Below are 14,940 nucleotides of genomic sequence, written 5' to 3'. Positions count from 1 at the left end.
TAGTAAAGTCTAGAAATATGATTTTTGCTTAAAAACTAATAAAATTCTATTAAAAACTAATTAAAACATGCTAAAATCTACATGAAATTACCCCCAAAAAGCGTATAAAATATCCGCTCATCAACTATACTTTACAACGAAATTTCATTAGTGAAATTCTAAACCATCAAAAATCCAATCATCAAAGCCACTTGTTGTCCCCAACACCATACTTCATCAGGAAATCATTCCAATTTTTATCAAATGATTCTTTTGTAAAGTGTTCCAAACAACATGACTCATCTCGTGTTCAATTTCTTCGTGCCGCTTGTAGCCATTTAATTTAGTTGGGATCTTCTTCATGTTATGCCAAATACACCACTGGTGAATTATCATGGGAATACAAGTCTCGATAGCCCTTTGCATCGTTGCGTGATGATCAGTAAGAATGCCTTTCGGAGCATTTCCTCCAATGCAATGAAGCCAACATTCAAATAACCATTTGAATGATTGAATATCCTTGTTTTTCATCAAAGCACATCCCAGAAGTGTAACTGAATGTGGTGAATCACCCCAATAAAGGAACCAAAAATCATATTATACCTGAATACAACGACACAGAAATAAATCATATATACACCGAAAAATTATCTAAATACACCAAAAGTGCTTTTGTAACGTCCCGTCCAACAAAATTACCTTGCTTAAGTCAGGGTATTTCTACTAGAAAGAACATTACGTAACCTTCTCTAGTATTAACTACTTAATTATCGAGCCTTTGTATCAAGTTTGCGTTTCGATTTTAAGAGAAAGCCAAAAATTTTGTTTTTATTCATTAAAGTCATAATTCAAACATTTACAAGTAATAATAATCACATAATTACTATTGATAATAATTCTTATACAAAAGAAACCAAATGAAACTCAAATACAATATACCAAACCTACCCCTCTATATGAAATAAAATCTCAAGGGACAACAGCGAGGGGACTCTATGAAAGCAATTAAGACCATAAAGAAAACCTACTAATCGCTCGCAGCTTCAAATTGCGTCCTCAAACCTGAATCACTGAAAAGGTGAAAATTTTGGGGGTGAGAACCAAACCACATGTTCTCAGTAGAGGTCGAGAATGCCGTGAAAGTAAAGAATAAAACGCAAATAGTTAATTCCATTCAGAAATATTTAAAAGAAAAATTGTTTTCATTTGCAGTGATCTTTACTCGCATTATCAACCTTTTATTTTGAAAACCAATGGCATAACATTCAAAAATCCAAAATCTTATAAACCATCAGTTAATTATCCAAAATTCTAAACCCATATTTTCTTTTATAAAAATCTTAAAAGTTTTTCTAGACCGTATGAAAGACTAATCTGTTCCAAGCATAGGTTCATTAAGTCTATGCTGAACCAGCTCAATCTTTCATACTTACTAAACCTCAAACACAATCCAATCACGGCCTCAGGCCCAAGCAATTCAACCAACACCCAATTCACCACAATCCAGCCAATCAGTTACAAACACAAGTAACGAGGTTCAAACACAATCAAGAGCAATAATATCAAGTATAGCAATTAGCAGTTATCAGAATTATTCATTTAGGCAAACTAATTACAATATACACACCCAAACAATGTCACATAGATGCATATGATGAATGTCTAGTCCAAGTGTAGGTAATGAGCTCATCTATCGGTTACTAACCCGCTCCCGACGTTATCCAGCAACTTTTGTCTGGATAAGGCTTTCCTGTTGGCTACCCCTGTGTACAGGAAATAACACATTTGCCACCATAGAGTCTACTGCACGCATGAAATAACACATCTGCTACTGCAGGGATGTATGCCGACACACGTTCTGTATACAGAAAATAACCCCTCTGCCACTACAGAAATGGAACAGGTGGTCACGGTACTTCTGTAGCAGGAAATAACCCCTCTGCCTTACAGAAATAAAATATGGGTCTGTACCGCAGGAAAGCATTCTCAGTGGTCGCACCACTATCTATCTGACTGCCTCAATGCAGCAGATCATCACATAATCATTCTCATTACCATCATTCATTATCATTCTAATTATTCATCATCACTTTCACATTCTTATGTTGTACCACTTTCTTTCTCTGTTCAATCATACTATACAAACTTTACATCTTTCCCTTTTCTTTCATAATTGTAAATACGCAAGCAAGACAAGACCCACGCCCTTGCCAACAATCTCGCATACCAAATAATCTCTTTTTAAAAGAATCATTGAAGTTTTTATCATTAAATAAGCCTTAAATATTAATTTTTATTAAGTCCTTATACTTTTATAAAAATTTGGACATAGTCTCCTTTAAAAATAGGACTTAGCCACCCTTACGGGTTTCTTCTTTCTCAACATTTTGTCAGCCTCTTTCAACAATTGCCACAGCAATATATTCTCAAAAACATTTGATAATAGAAAATCTATTTCTTAAATTCCATATCCAAAATAATTACCAACACAACTTGGCAGCCTAATTTCCATTTTGTTTTTAAAATATCAAATGAATTTGGAATTACGCAAACTTTATATCCATGCGACCGTCTCGGATTACGATTTCTATTAAATTAAAAATCATATTTTTTTGTTGATTCTAGCTAAGAGAATATAAGCAAAACTCTGACTGCTCTGCAGTGTTTAAAATCCAGAAAACAGCAGCAGCATACAACATTCGAAATTTCATATAAAATTCAAATTGAATCCAACCACCTTCAAAATTAATGTGGTTAAACTTAACTTATCCAAATTTCTTTCTCAATTGATTCCAGGGTCATACCATTTTTAATGAAGGAGTTACGTAGTTTGGAAGTTAGGTAATTTTCTGCAGAATTCTGTTTTACAAATCATTAAACACAACCTCTTCCAAGTCTCATAACTCACTTATTAAAACATGGAAAACCCTGAAGTTTGAATCATATGTACTAAACATACTCAACTTTCACCTCCAATTAGTTGCATCCCAATATCATTCCAGAATTAAAAATTATAAAGTCTCAAAATTACTAATTTAGAAAACAAAACCTGATTTTTACTGCATAATACACCTTACTTTAAAAATCCATATCTTTAAAACAACAACTCTAACAATGAAAAATTTTTATGAAATTAAAGTATTAGGACGAGTTTCATTTAAAATTGGTTCCATTTCAAAATTCAAACTAGAGAAATCCCAATAGAGGAAACATGTTGCTGCTGTGTTAAACGTTCTGCAGAAAAATCAGATTTGACATCCATAATTCAAAAAATCACCATAAATCATAACATTAATGAAAAAGCTTCAAATTCACCAGTCCAGCTCCCTATACTCCCAAGCTTAATCCGGACTTGGTTTCACGCAATTCCGGTAATCAGAGAATTAGTTATAGCTTTTCAAAGTTGCAGACTCAGTTTAGAAATTAGGCAGAAAATCAGATTTTAGAATTCAACTTTGAAAAATCATAACTAATTCTCTAGTTGATACGAAACCTTCAAAATGAGTTTTCACAATTACACTTAATATAATTACTTAACACCTAAATTCTTATCATTTCAGTCACTATAGAGTCACTGATTCACTTTCAAAGTTGTCGTTTAATTTCAAGAGAACCTGATTTTCAGCAAACCATTCAGTATTCAAAATCCAACCCTTCAATACCCCTCAAAACCAATTCCAAATCAACCACCAACCAAGCTCATTAACATTACAATATACCAAATAATAGCTCAACAGCAACAAATCCAACATAACCCATTAAAATTCAGTAATTCACAACAATAAGTCATCAAACTCTTCCCAATATACATAATCAATCAATATCACCAATCAACAATTCCAAATCACAATCTCAACCATTCTAATCACAATTTCAGCCACAATTCAATATTCACATAATTAATCAATTACTCACATCTATTAAATCTATTTGCAGTTATTCAATAAACCTTGTAGGCATTCTTAAATTAAAATCGTTTTAAACCCCCTACCTCGCTTTATCGAGATCCACAGAATTTTGCGATGAGGCAACCATCAATTTCTAACCCGCAGCAGTAAAACTCTTGTAGCTAGCTATAGCATAACAGCAGCAACATCAACGACCTCAACACCAATTGTGATTTCTCAGGAGATAAATTGACAACTAGAACAAAGCCATATGCTACTATAATTAGGACAGAGTATAACGGATGAACAAAATGATAGAAGAGTAAGGAAGAAAGGGTTACAGGTTTAAGAAACAGAGAATTGGCTTGAGACTAGAACAAAGAGGATGATGCTGGCCAGATTGAAAGATGGTGGCAGCAAATTGCTTTCTCTAATAGCAAGCTCCAACCACGGTAGCTCCAACGGATATGGCACGAAAAGGTACATCAGAGGCAGAGACATGGTTGACCCGAAGTAACAAGGCCACGGTAATGGCGGCTCCGGCAGCTAGGACGCGACCTAGTCCATCACCAACAGCAGTAGCGACCACGAACCCCAGTCACGGCGACAACACCAGCGGCGATCCCCACCAACATCGCCTCTTTTCCTGGCGACGAGCCCATAACAGAGCTCCCTTTCCTCTTCCAATTCGCGCTCCTCTCTCCTGTTCTGTTCGACGTCAGTGGCAACCTAGTAGGGACAATAGCAATCGAAGCTTCAGCGACGATGACGAGGCACGATGGCGACGCTACCTTCTCCCTCGATCGTTCGCGTTTCTCTGTTCTCTGGTGCTTCCCTTCCGATTTTAACAGCAGCGGCCGTAATTACACCCTCCGCCGTCGCCCTTTCCTCTGGCTTCCCTGATCCCTCTTCTCCCTTTCCTCAGTTTCTCATTTCCCCTTTACTCCATCTCTGTTCCCTTTCTTTCTTTTTCCTTTTTGTTTTCCCCCTCAAGCTCCCATGTTTCCTTTCTTTCCCTTTCAGAATGTAGGGTTAGCGATTTTAGGGTATAACTTTAGGAAATGAGTAAAATTAGGGTTTTATTTGGTACTTCTAGAGTTAGGGTAAACCGGTAAAATATATACGAATGATATAACAATTTTATAAAATATTTGAGATAAAATAACAATTCAGAAATCAAATATAATACTATAAAGATTACTTTCAAAACACAATATTTTATTTATCAATATATCAATGAGCTCAAATAATTACTTTTAAATTAAATTATAAAGTAAACATACTAATAACATTTTATAAAATATGGTTTAAATCTAATATCAATTATCTAAATTAAATCATATAACTTTTTATTATTTTTTCATCACCAGAACTTTAATTTCAATTTTTATGAAATAACTATAACTAATTATAATAAAAGTTGTACAAAAATATTAACCGTCTTAAACTTAAAGTATTTACAAAAATTCATTTAATCATTCCTAATAAGTAAATCTCTAAGAGTTCAATTTAATAAAATAAACTGTAATTTAATCACAATACAAATTTCTTAAATTAAATTATATAATACTTCTACTACTGAATTTTAGTTTTAGATTATATGAAATAACCAATTATAAAAAATTACACAAAAATATTAATTAACTTACTCCAAATATTAATAAAACTAATTTAATTATTCTTAATTGATTTATAAAATAAGATATCAAATTAATAAAATAAATCTTAACCTTTTAAGAATAAAAGTTACTTAAATTAAATCATACAATTCTTTCTTATTTTTCAATTACTAAAATTATACAAAATATTCCATTATATAAAATTACTTAAGAATCTTAATTGGTTTAAAATGAAATTACCTCCGAATCTACTTAATTATTTCTAATAAAATAATTTTTAAAATTATAAAGTTTAAACTTAATAAAATAAAATCACAATTTATTTATAATTATATTTTCAAAAATGCGAGATTTATATTCTATTTAACTTACAAAAATTTTTGCCCTCAAAAATTGATATAAGATGAAGAAAAGATTTATATTCACATCCCCTTTTGAATTTTTTTAAAGATACCAAGAAAATTATATCACAAACACAAAAGAAAATATATTAGGTGATGCAAAAGTTGATAAAAATAATTTGATGCAAACGAAATTTCAAAATCTAAAACTAAATAGGCATAATGTTCGTTCAGAACTCTTAACAAAGCATGATCACTTCCTCTCGTCGCCTCAAAACTCCACAACTCCTTATAACTTCGTATACTGACCAGATTCACTTTCCGTACGCACAAATCGTGTCCCTAAGAACTACCGCATATAAGGAATCTGAAACATGAGAAGAGAAAAATAAACGGCACGAAAGGTTTTTATGTGAGAAATTGGAAGAATACTCAAGTTCATAATTGAACAAGATGGTATTTCGCAAGGATTTGAAGGAATGCATGAAATCATCAACAAACAAGGATATATATATATATATATATATATATATATATATATATATATAAGCAATGAAATGGAGAATAAAGGGAGATAGTCCGAAGCTTAGGAAGCAATTTTAAATCGAACAGTTTCAATATGAATATCATTAGGGAAGATAGTACAACAATTTTGAACAACTTCAATTTAGAAATAGAGAGAATTAGTTTATTTTTTTCAAAAGAAAATATTTAAATCAAACATTTTACAAAAGTACTAAACTAAGTATAAATAATGTTATACCAATCTAATTTCAAATCAAAACAAATCTTGTGAAGTTTGTAAATTAAAGCTTGTTTGGCACTAAGGACAAAATATTTTCTTTAAAATTCCTGGAGGATACTTAAGTACATAATTAGGTATGGATAGCCATAAAATTATAGTAAAGTTAGAAGAAAATCAGCTTCTATTCAAAGAATAAATTCTGAGATAAAATTTTCTATAAATTAATAAAAGATAAGTGGTATATCACAAATAAACAAGATTAAACTATATAAAGAAGTTTCAGAGTTTATCAAAAAGTTTAGGCTGAATAAAAAATAATCCCATCAAAATTTAAGCAAGGGTTGTGGATACAGTCAAATAAGAAAAGATTTAGATTAACTTTTTTTCTTGAAGAGAATCTGAAACAAGTACTCAAGAAGGAAATTACAAGAAATGGTATGTTGCACCGAAATAAATCCAAGTTCAAAGCAAGGAGCATAGAGTTTGTAAGGTAAGGATAAATGTTTCAAAAGATTCAAACAACAGCCAGATACAGAGTCAAGCAAGGACATGCACGAATAATAATGCAAGGTTAGCAAGAAAGAGATCAGAAACTAGAAATTCCAATACAATTAGTAGAGAAAGAGATAACGCTAAGCACGAATAAAAAGCATACGTCGAAACGGAACTAATCTCTAGAATTTAGTCTCTAACGTCCCCAAAACCTCGTGATTCGTGTTAACCTATCACTTCTATTTCATCTATGATAACCTATTAGTATTCCCATATACATAAATCATTAGTATTAAGTTGGCCAAACTTGATACCATGAGGTATGCAATGGTAAACTAATAGCATTAATCACAAGACAGTCATGCATATAAACTCAAACTCTTGTTACCTGAACAAGTCACAAAGCATGACAGACACCCAGAGTATGCAATGAAGCATAGTCAGTCCATTCCTAAGGCTCTACAGGAAAGACTGCTCTGATACCATATTGTAACGTCCCGTCCAGCAAAATTACCTTGCTTAAGTCAGGGTATTTCTACTAGAAAGAACATTACATAACCTTCTCTAGTATTAACTACTTAATCATCAAGCCTTTGTATCGAGTTTGCGTTTCAGTTTTAAGAAAATGCCAAAAATTTTGTTTTTATTCATTAAAGTCATAATTCAAACATTTACAAGTAATAATAATCACATAATTACTATTGATAATAATTCTTATACAAAAGAAACCAAATGAAACTCAAATACAATATACCAAACCTACCCCTCTATATGAAATAAAATCTCAAGGGACAACAGCGATGGGACTCTATGAAAGCAATTAAAACCATAAAGAAAACCTACTAATCGCTCGCAGCTTCAAATTGTGTCTTCAAACCTGTGTCACTGAAAGGGTGGAAAATTTGGGGGTGAGAACCAAACCACATGTTCTCAGTAGAGGTCGAGAATGCCGTGAAAGTAAAGAATAAAACGCAAATAGTTAATTCCATTCAGAAATATTTAAAAGAAAAACTGTTTTCATTTGCAGTGATCTTTACTCGCCTTATCAACCTTTTATTTTGAAAACCAACGGCATAACATTCAAAAATCCAAAATCCTATAAAGCATCAGTTAATTATCCAAAATTCTAAACCCATATTTTCCTTTATAAAATCTTAAGAGTTTTTCTAGATCGTATGAATGACTAATCTGTTCCAAGCATAGGTTCATTAAGTCTATGCTGAACCAGCTCAATCTTTCATACTTACTAAATCTCAAACACAATCCAATCACAGCCTCAGGCCCAAGCAATTCAACCAACACCCAATTCACCACAATCCAGCCAATCAGTTACAAACACAAGTAATGAGGTTCAAACACAATCAAGAGCAATTATATCAAGTATAGCAATTAGCAGTTATAAGAATTATTTATTTAGACAAACCAATTACAATATGCACAACCAAACAATGTCACATAGATGCATATGATGAATGTCTAGTCCTAGTGCAGGTAATGAGCTCATCTGTCGGTTACTAACCCGCTCCCGATGTTATCCAGCAACCTCTGTCTGGATAAGGCTTTCCTATTGGCTATACCCCTGTGTACAGGAAATAACCCCTCTGCCACCACAGGGTCCACTACACGCAGGAAATAACACATCTGCCACTACAGGGATGTATGCCAACACACCTTCTGTATACAGGAAATAACCCCTCTGCCACTACAGAAATGGAACAGGTGGTCACGGTACTTCTATAGCAGGAAATAACTCCTCTGCCTTACAGAAATAAAATATGGGTCTGTACCGCAGGAAAGCGTTCTCAGTGGACGCACCACTATCTATCTGACTGCCTCAACGTAGCAGATTATCACATAATCATTCTCATTACCATCATTCATTATCATTCTAATTATTTATCATCACTTTCACATTCTTATTCAGTACCACTTTCTTTCTATGTTCAATCATACTATACAAACTTTACATCTTTCCCTTTTCTTTCATAATTGCAAATACACAAGCGGGACAAGACCCACGCCCTTGCCAACAATCTCGCATACCAAATAAACTCTTTTTAAAAGAATCATTGAAGTGTTTATCATTAAATAAGCCTTAAATATTGATTTTCATTAAGTCCTTATACTTTTATAAGAATTTGGGCATAGTCTCCTTTAAAAATAGGACTTAGCCACCCTTACGGGTTCCTTCTTTCTCAACATTTCGTCAGCCTCTTTCAGCAATTGCCACAACAATATATTCTCAAAAATATTTGATAATAGAAAATCTATTTCTTAAATTCCATATCCAAAATAATTACCAACACAACTTGGTAGCCTAATTTCCATTTTTTTTTTAAAATATCAAATGAATTCGGAATTACGCAAACTTTATATCCATGCGACCGTCTTGGATTAAGCTTTCTATTAAACTAAAAATCATAATTTTTTGTTGACTCTAACTTTGGGAATATAAGCAAAACTGTGACTGCTCTGCAGTGTTTTAAATCCAGAAAACAGCAGCATCATACAACATTCGAAATTTCATATAAAATCCAAATTGAATCCAACCACCTTCAAAATTAATGTGGTTAAACTTAACATATCTAAATTTCTTTCTCAATTGGTTCCAGGAACATACCATTTTTAATGAAGGAGTTATGTACCTTGGAAGTTAGGTAATTTTCTGCAGAATTCTGTTTTACAAATCATTAAACACAACCTCTTCCAAGTCCCATAACTCACTTATTAAAACCTGGAAAACCCTGAAATTTGAATCATATGTACTAAACATACTCAACTTTCACCTCCAATTGGTTGCATCTCAATATCATTCTAGAATTAAAAATTATAGTCTCAAAGTTACTGATTTAGAAAACAAAACCTGATTTTTACTGCATAATACACCTTACTTTAAAAATCCATATCTTTAAAACCACAACTCTAACAATTCTAAATTTTTATGAAATTAAAGTATTAGGACCAGAGGTTCATTTAAAATTGGTTCCATTTCAAAATTCAAACTGGAGAAATTCTAATAGAGGAAACATGTTGCTGCTGTGTTAAACATTCTGCAGAAAAACCAGATTTGACATCCATAATTCAAAAATTCACCATAAACCATAAAATTAATGAAAAAGTCTCAAATTCACCAGCCCAGCTCCCTATACTCCCAAGCTTAATCCGGACTTGGTTCCACACAATTCCGATAATCAGAGAATTAGTTATAGCTTTTCAAAGTTCTTGACTCAGTTTAGAAATTATGCAGAAAATCAGATTTTAGAATTTAACTTTGAAAAATCATAACTAATTCTCTAGTTGATACGAAACCTTCAAAATTGAGTTTTCACAATTACACTTAATACAATTTACTTAACACTTAAATTCTTATCATTTCAGTCACTATAGAGTCACTGATTCACTTTCAAAGTTGCCGTTTAATTTCAAGAGAACCTGATTTTCAGCAAACCATTCAGTATTCAAAATCCAACCCTTCAATACCCCTCAAAACCAATTCCAAATCAACCACCAACCAAGCTCATTAACATTACAATATACCAAATAATAGCTCAACAGCAACAAATCCAACATAACCCATTAAAATTCAGTAATTCACAACAATAAGTCATCAAACTATTCCCAATCTACATAATCAATCAATATCACCAATCAACAATTCCAAATCACAATCTCAATCATTCCAATCATAATTTCAGCCACAATTCAATATTCACATAATCAATCAATTACTCATAGCTATTAAATCTATTTGCAGTTATTCAATAAACCTTGTAGGCATTCTTAAAGTAAAATCATTTTAAACCCCCTACCTCGCTTTATCGAAATCCACAGAATTTTAGGATAAGGCAACCATCAATTTCTAACCCGCAGTAGTAAAACTCTTGCAGCTAGCTATAGCATAACAGTAGCAACATCAACGACCTCAACACCAATTGTGATTTCTCAGGAGATAAATTGACAACTAGAACAAAGCCATATGCTACTATAATTAGGACAGAGTATAACGGATGAACAAAATGATAGAAGAGTAAGGAAGAAAGGGTTACAGGTTTAAGAAACAGAAAATTGGCATTGGGACTTGAACAAAGAAGATGATGCTGGCCAGATTGAAAGATGGTGGCAGCAAATTGCTTTCTCTGATAGCAAGCCCCAACCACGGCAGCTCCAACGGATATGCCACGACAAGGTACATCAGAGACAGAGACATGGTTGACCCAAAATAACAAGGCCACGATAATGGCGGTTCCGGCAGCTAGGATACGACCTAGTCCGTCACCAACAGCAGTAGCGACCATGAACCCCACTCACGGCGACGACACCAGCGGCGATCCCCACCAACATCGCCTCTTTTCCTGGCGACGAGCCCGTAACAGAGCTCCCTTTCCTCTTCCAATTCGTGCTCCGCTCCCCTGTTCTGTTCGACGCCAGTGGCAACCTAGCAGGGACAATAGCGATCGAAGCTTCAGCGACGATGATGAGGCACGGTGACGACGCTACCTTCTCTCTCGATCGTTCGCGTTTCTCTATTCTCTGGTGCTTCCCTTCCGATTTTAACAGCAGCGGCCGTAATTACACCCTCCGCCGTCGCCCTTTCCTCTGGCTTCCCTGATCCCTCTTCTCCCTTTCCTCAGTTTCTCATTTCCCCTTTACTCCATCTCTGTTCCCTTTCTTTCTTTTTCCTTTTTGTTTTCCCCCTCAAGGTCCCATGTTTTCTTTCTTTCCCTTTCAGAATGTAGGGTTAGCGATTTTAGGGTATAACTTTAGGAAATGAGTGAAATTAGGGTTTTATTTGGTATTTCTAGAGTTAGGGTAAACTAGTAAAATATATACGAGTGATATAACAATTTTATAAAATATTTGAGATAAAATTATGATTCAGAAATCAAATATAATACTATAAAAATTACTTTCAAAACACAAGATTTTATTTTTCAATATATCAATGAGCTCAAATAATTACTTTTAAATTAAATTATAAAGTAAACATACTAATCACATTTTATAAAATATGGTTTAAATCTAATATCAATTATCTAAATTAAATCATATAACTTTTTATTATTTTTTCATCACCAGAACTTTAATTTCAATTTTTATGAAATAACTATAACTAATTATAATAAAAGTTGTACAAAAATATTAACCGTCTTAAACTTAAAGTATTTACAAAAATTCATTTAATCATTCCTAATAAGTAAATCTCTAAGAGCTCAATTTAATAAAATAAACTGTAATTTAATCACAATACAAATTTCTTAAATTAAATTATATAATCTTCTATTACTGAACTTTAGTTTCAGATTATATGAAATAACCAATTATAAAAATTTACACAAAAATATTAATTAACTTAATTCCAAATTTTAATAAAACTAATTTAATTATTCTTAATTGATTTATAAAATAAGATATCAAGTTAATAAAATAAATCGTAACCTTTTAAGAATAAAAGTTACTTAAATTAAATCATACAATTCTTTCTTATTTTTCAATTACTAAAATTATACAAAATATTCCATTACATAAAATTACTTAAGAATCTTAATTGGTTTAAAATGAAATTACATCCGAATCTACTTAATTGTTTCTAATAAAATAATTTTTAAAATTATAAAGTTTAAACTTAATAAAATAAAATCACAATTTATTTATAATTATATTTTCAAAAAATGTGGGATGTTACAATTTCAAAATACACATAAACCAGAACAACATATTACCTGTTTGTATTGTAAATGGTATCGAAGGAAATAACATCTCCAAAATACTCACCGGCAACCCTGCTTCTTGCGTCGGCGCAAAAAGCAGTCTTAATTAACTAATCAACCTCAAGTTCAAGCTCAAAAAAAATTATGATTCTTCTCTTTTATCCTTAATAAGCATTTTCTAATTTTTTTTGCATCCTCTAGTTCTGAAATATTCCGCACTTCTCTCGTGATGTAATTTCACATCTTTTTTAATAAAACTTAATTCACGATGACTGCCTGCTACTACGACAAATGATTGATATGTTTTGCTTGGTCTAATTCTGGCTTCCTCATTATTTTCTATTGTACATCGTACAGACATGCTTAATTATCTGTGTTGTTTAAGCAATTCTGCTTGATTTGGACAGCACAGATGTGAATGATACAACACAACTTTCGAAATGATTCAAACACCAATGTCCTTCAATATATGTATATAAATTCTTGCAGGAAAATTTAATCTAGTTGGGGGATTTGTCTTCTATGTTGGAGATATGTTCGATTTCCGTTTCCCCTCTTGGTATATGTAATCAATTGGTTCTTAATTTCATTTCCCTTCTTATTTGTGTTCTGAACTTTGGTAGAAAAACCTACACGTTTAGAATAATCTTTGTAGAATTTTTCAACTTCTTCAAGCATGTTAAAGTCATCCTAATCTTTGGAATAAGCTTCTCATCAACATCACACAGAAACTAAAAATACACTGAAATCATTCCATAATATACCATATTAGAATATAAAACACACCAAAACTTTGAATGAACAGATTCATCAAAATAATAAAATCAGATTCAGAACTCATACATTATATTCAAATTCAAACCATCAACCATAAACAACAACTTTCATAAACAAAAGAAAAATTATTCAACTACAAAATTATTAACAACTAGTAAACTACATTAACTAGATTTAAACCACACCTCACTGCTTGATTCGATTCAAAATAATAATACAATTTGGCCTGGTTTAATTGAAAGTCTGAATCTAAGAATACACCAATTTATAAATAGAAATACACTAAAATGAGAACAGAATAGATTCATCACAATAATAATTCAGATTCAGAACTCCTACATTACATTGAATTCAAACCACCAACCATAAATAGCAAATTTGAAATACAAATACAACATTTTTCACATATAGAATCATAAATTACTAATGAACTACATTAACTAGAATCGAACTAAGCCTCAGCCACTTGATTCGATTCAAAACAATAATCTACTTCGCTCTGATTTAATTAATAGTCTGAACTTGAATCACTCATTATCTTCGACAATGAAATACTTGTTCAAATCTGATTTTATAGCTTAATTTCAAAAATTTTGATCTAAATCTTCAAATTAAATAAAAGAGCATTGAACTTGAACGAAGAAAACGCAGAGAAAAAAGAGAATATAGAGAAGGAAGTGTAAAAACTGCGTCTAATCAACCAGTTAAATAAGTAATTATATTGCTCGAAGTAGATTCCGAAAAGTTAGAGAGAGAATTTGAGGACTCAGTGGGTCTCTCTGAGTCAGAGAATGTGTTTTCTGTAAAAAACCGTGACAAACTGCGAACCGGCAGTTGAACCGGTTGAATCGGTTCAAGTCTGCCCGGTACCACACGAGAAAAAGTGAAAACCATCAAAAACTTTAGAAAAATATTAGAATTTGAAAATCAGGCGTTAATTTTAAAGGTTTGGCTCGAAGTTGGGCCAAACGGGTTAAAAACGATAACGGGTTAGACCGGGCCCAAGTTGGGCCCAAGCCCAACATATATAAGGGTTCATTAATGAACCCAATTACTCGTAACACACTCAAACACACCCACACATTGTTGAAGAGAAGAAGAAGAGGAGAAACCCCAAGAGCACTATTCATCGTCTTCTTCTCTAGCTAATATCTTGAGCTACGGTGCTCCGATTTGTGTGCCATCAGCGGCTACACGTTCCTTGTGACGAGCTCTACAAAACCCACCCAAGAAACTGGTAAGGAAAACTCGAATCCCTCTCGATTCTTCTCCTCAAAATTTTGGGTATCTAGGGCTTGGGATTAAGTGAGTTTTGTGATTCTTGGTATTTAGGTTCACTCTAATCCTTGCTTAGCTTGGGGTTTTGACATCCAAATCTATTGAGAAAGGTAA

General features: G+C 32.6%; 2 long non-coding RNA genes across 2 annotated transcripts; both read right to left on the bottom strand.

Annotated features, from left to right (window-relative positions):
* Window positions 1–776: 776 nt before the first annotated feature.
* Window positions 777–4,954, bottom strand: LOC112790776 (uncharacterized). Its single transcript, XR_003196895.3, has 3 exons — window positions 4,208–4,954; window positions 3,971–4,122; window positions 777–1,049 (listed from the first exon to the last, which is right to left on the bottom strand). It is a non-coding gene; the product is annotated as an uncharacterized lncRNA (long non-coding RNA).
* Window positions 4,955–7,689: 2,735 nt separating this feature from the next.
* LOC140172952 (uncharacterized) lies at window positions 7,690–11,795 on the bottom strand. The gene is made up of 3 exons (XR_011879951.1): window positions 11,110–11,795; window positions 10,873–11,024; window positions 7,690–7,948 (listed from the first exon to the last, which is right to left on the bottom strand). It is a non-coding gene; the product is annotated as an uncharacterized lncRNA (long non-coding RNA).
* Window positions 11,796–14,940: the final 3,145 nt, after the last annotated feature.

This window comes from Arachis hypogaea, chromosome 3, assembly GCF_003086295.3.
Source record: "Arachis hypogaea cultivar Tifrunner chromosome 3, arahy.Tifrunner.gnm2.J5K5, whole genome shotgun sequence".
Lineage (NCBI taxonomy): Eukaryota > Viridiplantae > Streptophyta > Magnoliopsida > Fabales > Fabaceae > Arachis > Arachis hypogaea.
The sequence above is the reverse complement of the archived record's forward strand: the minus strand, read 5'-3'. Positions and strand labels throughout refer to the sequence as shown.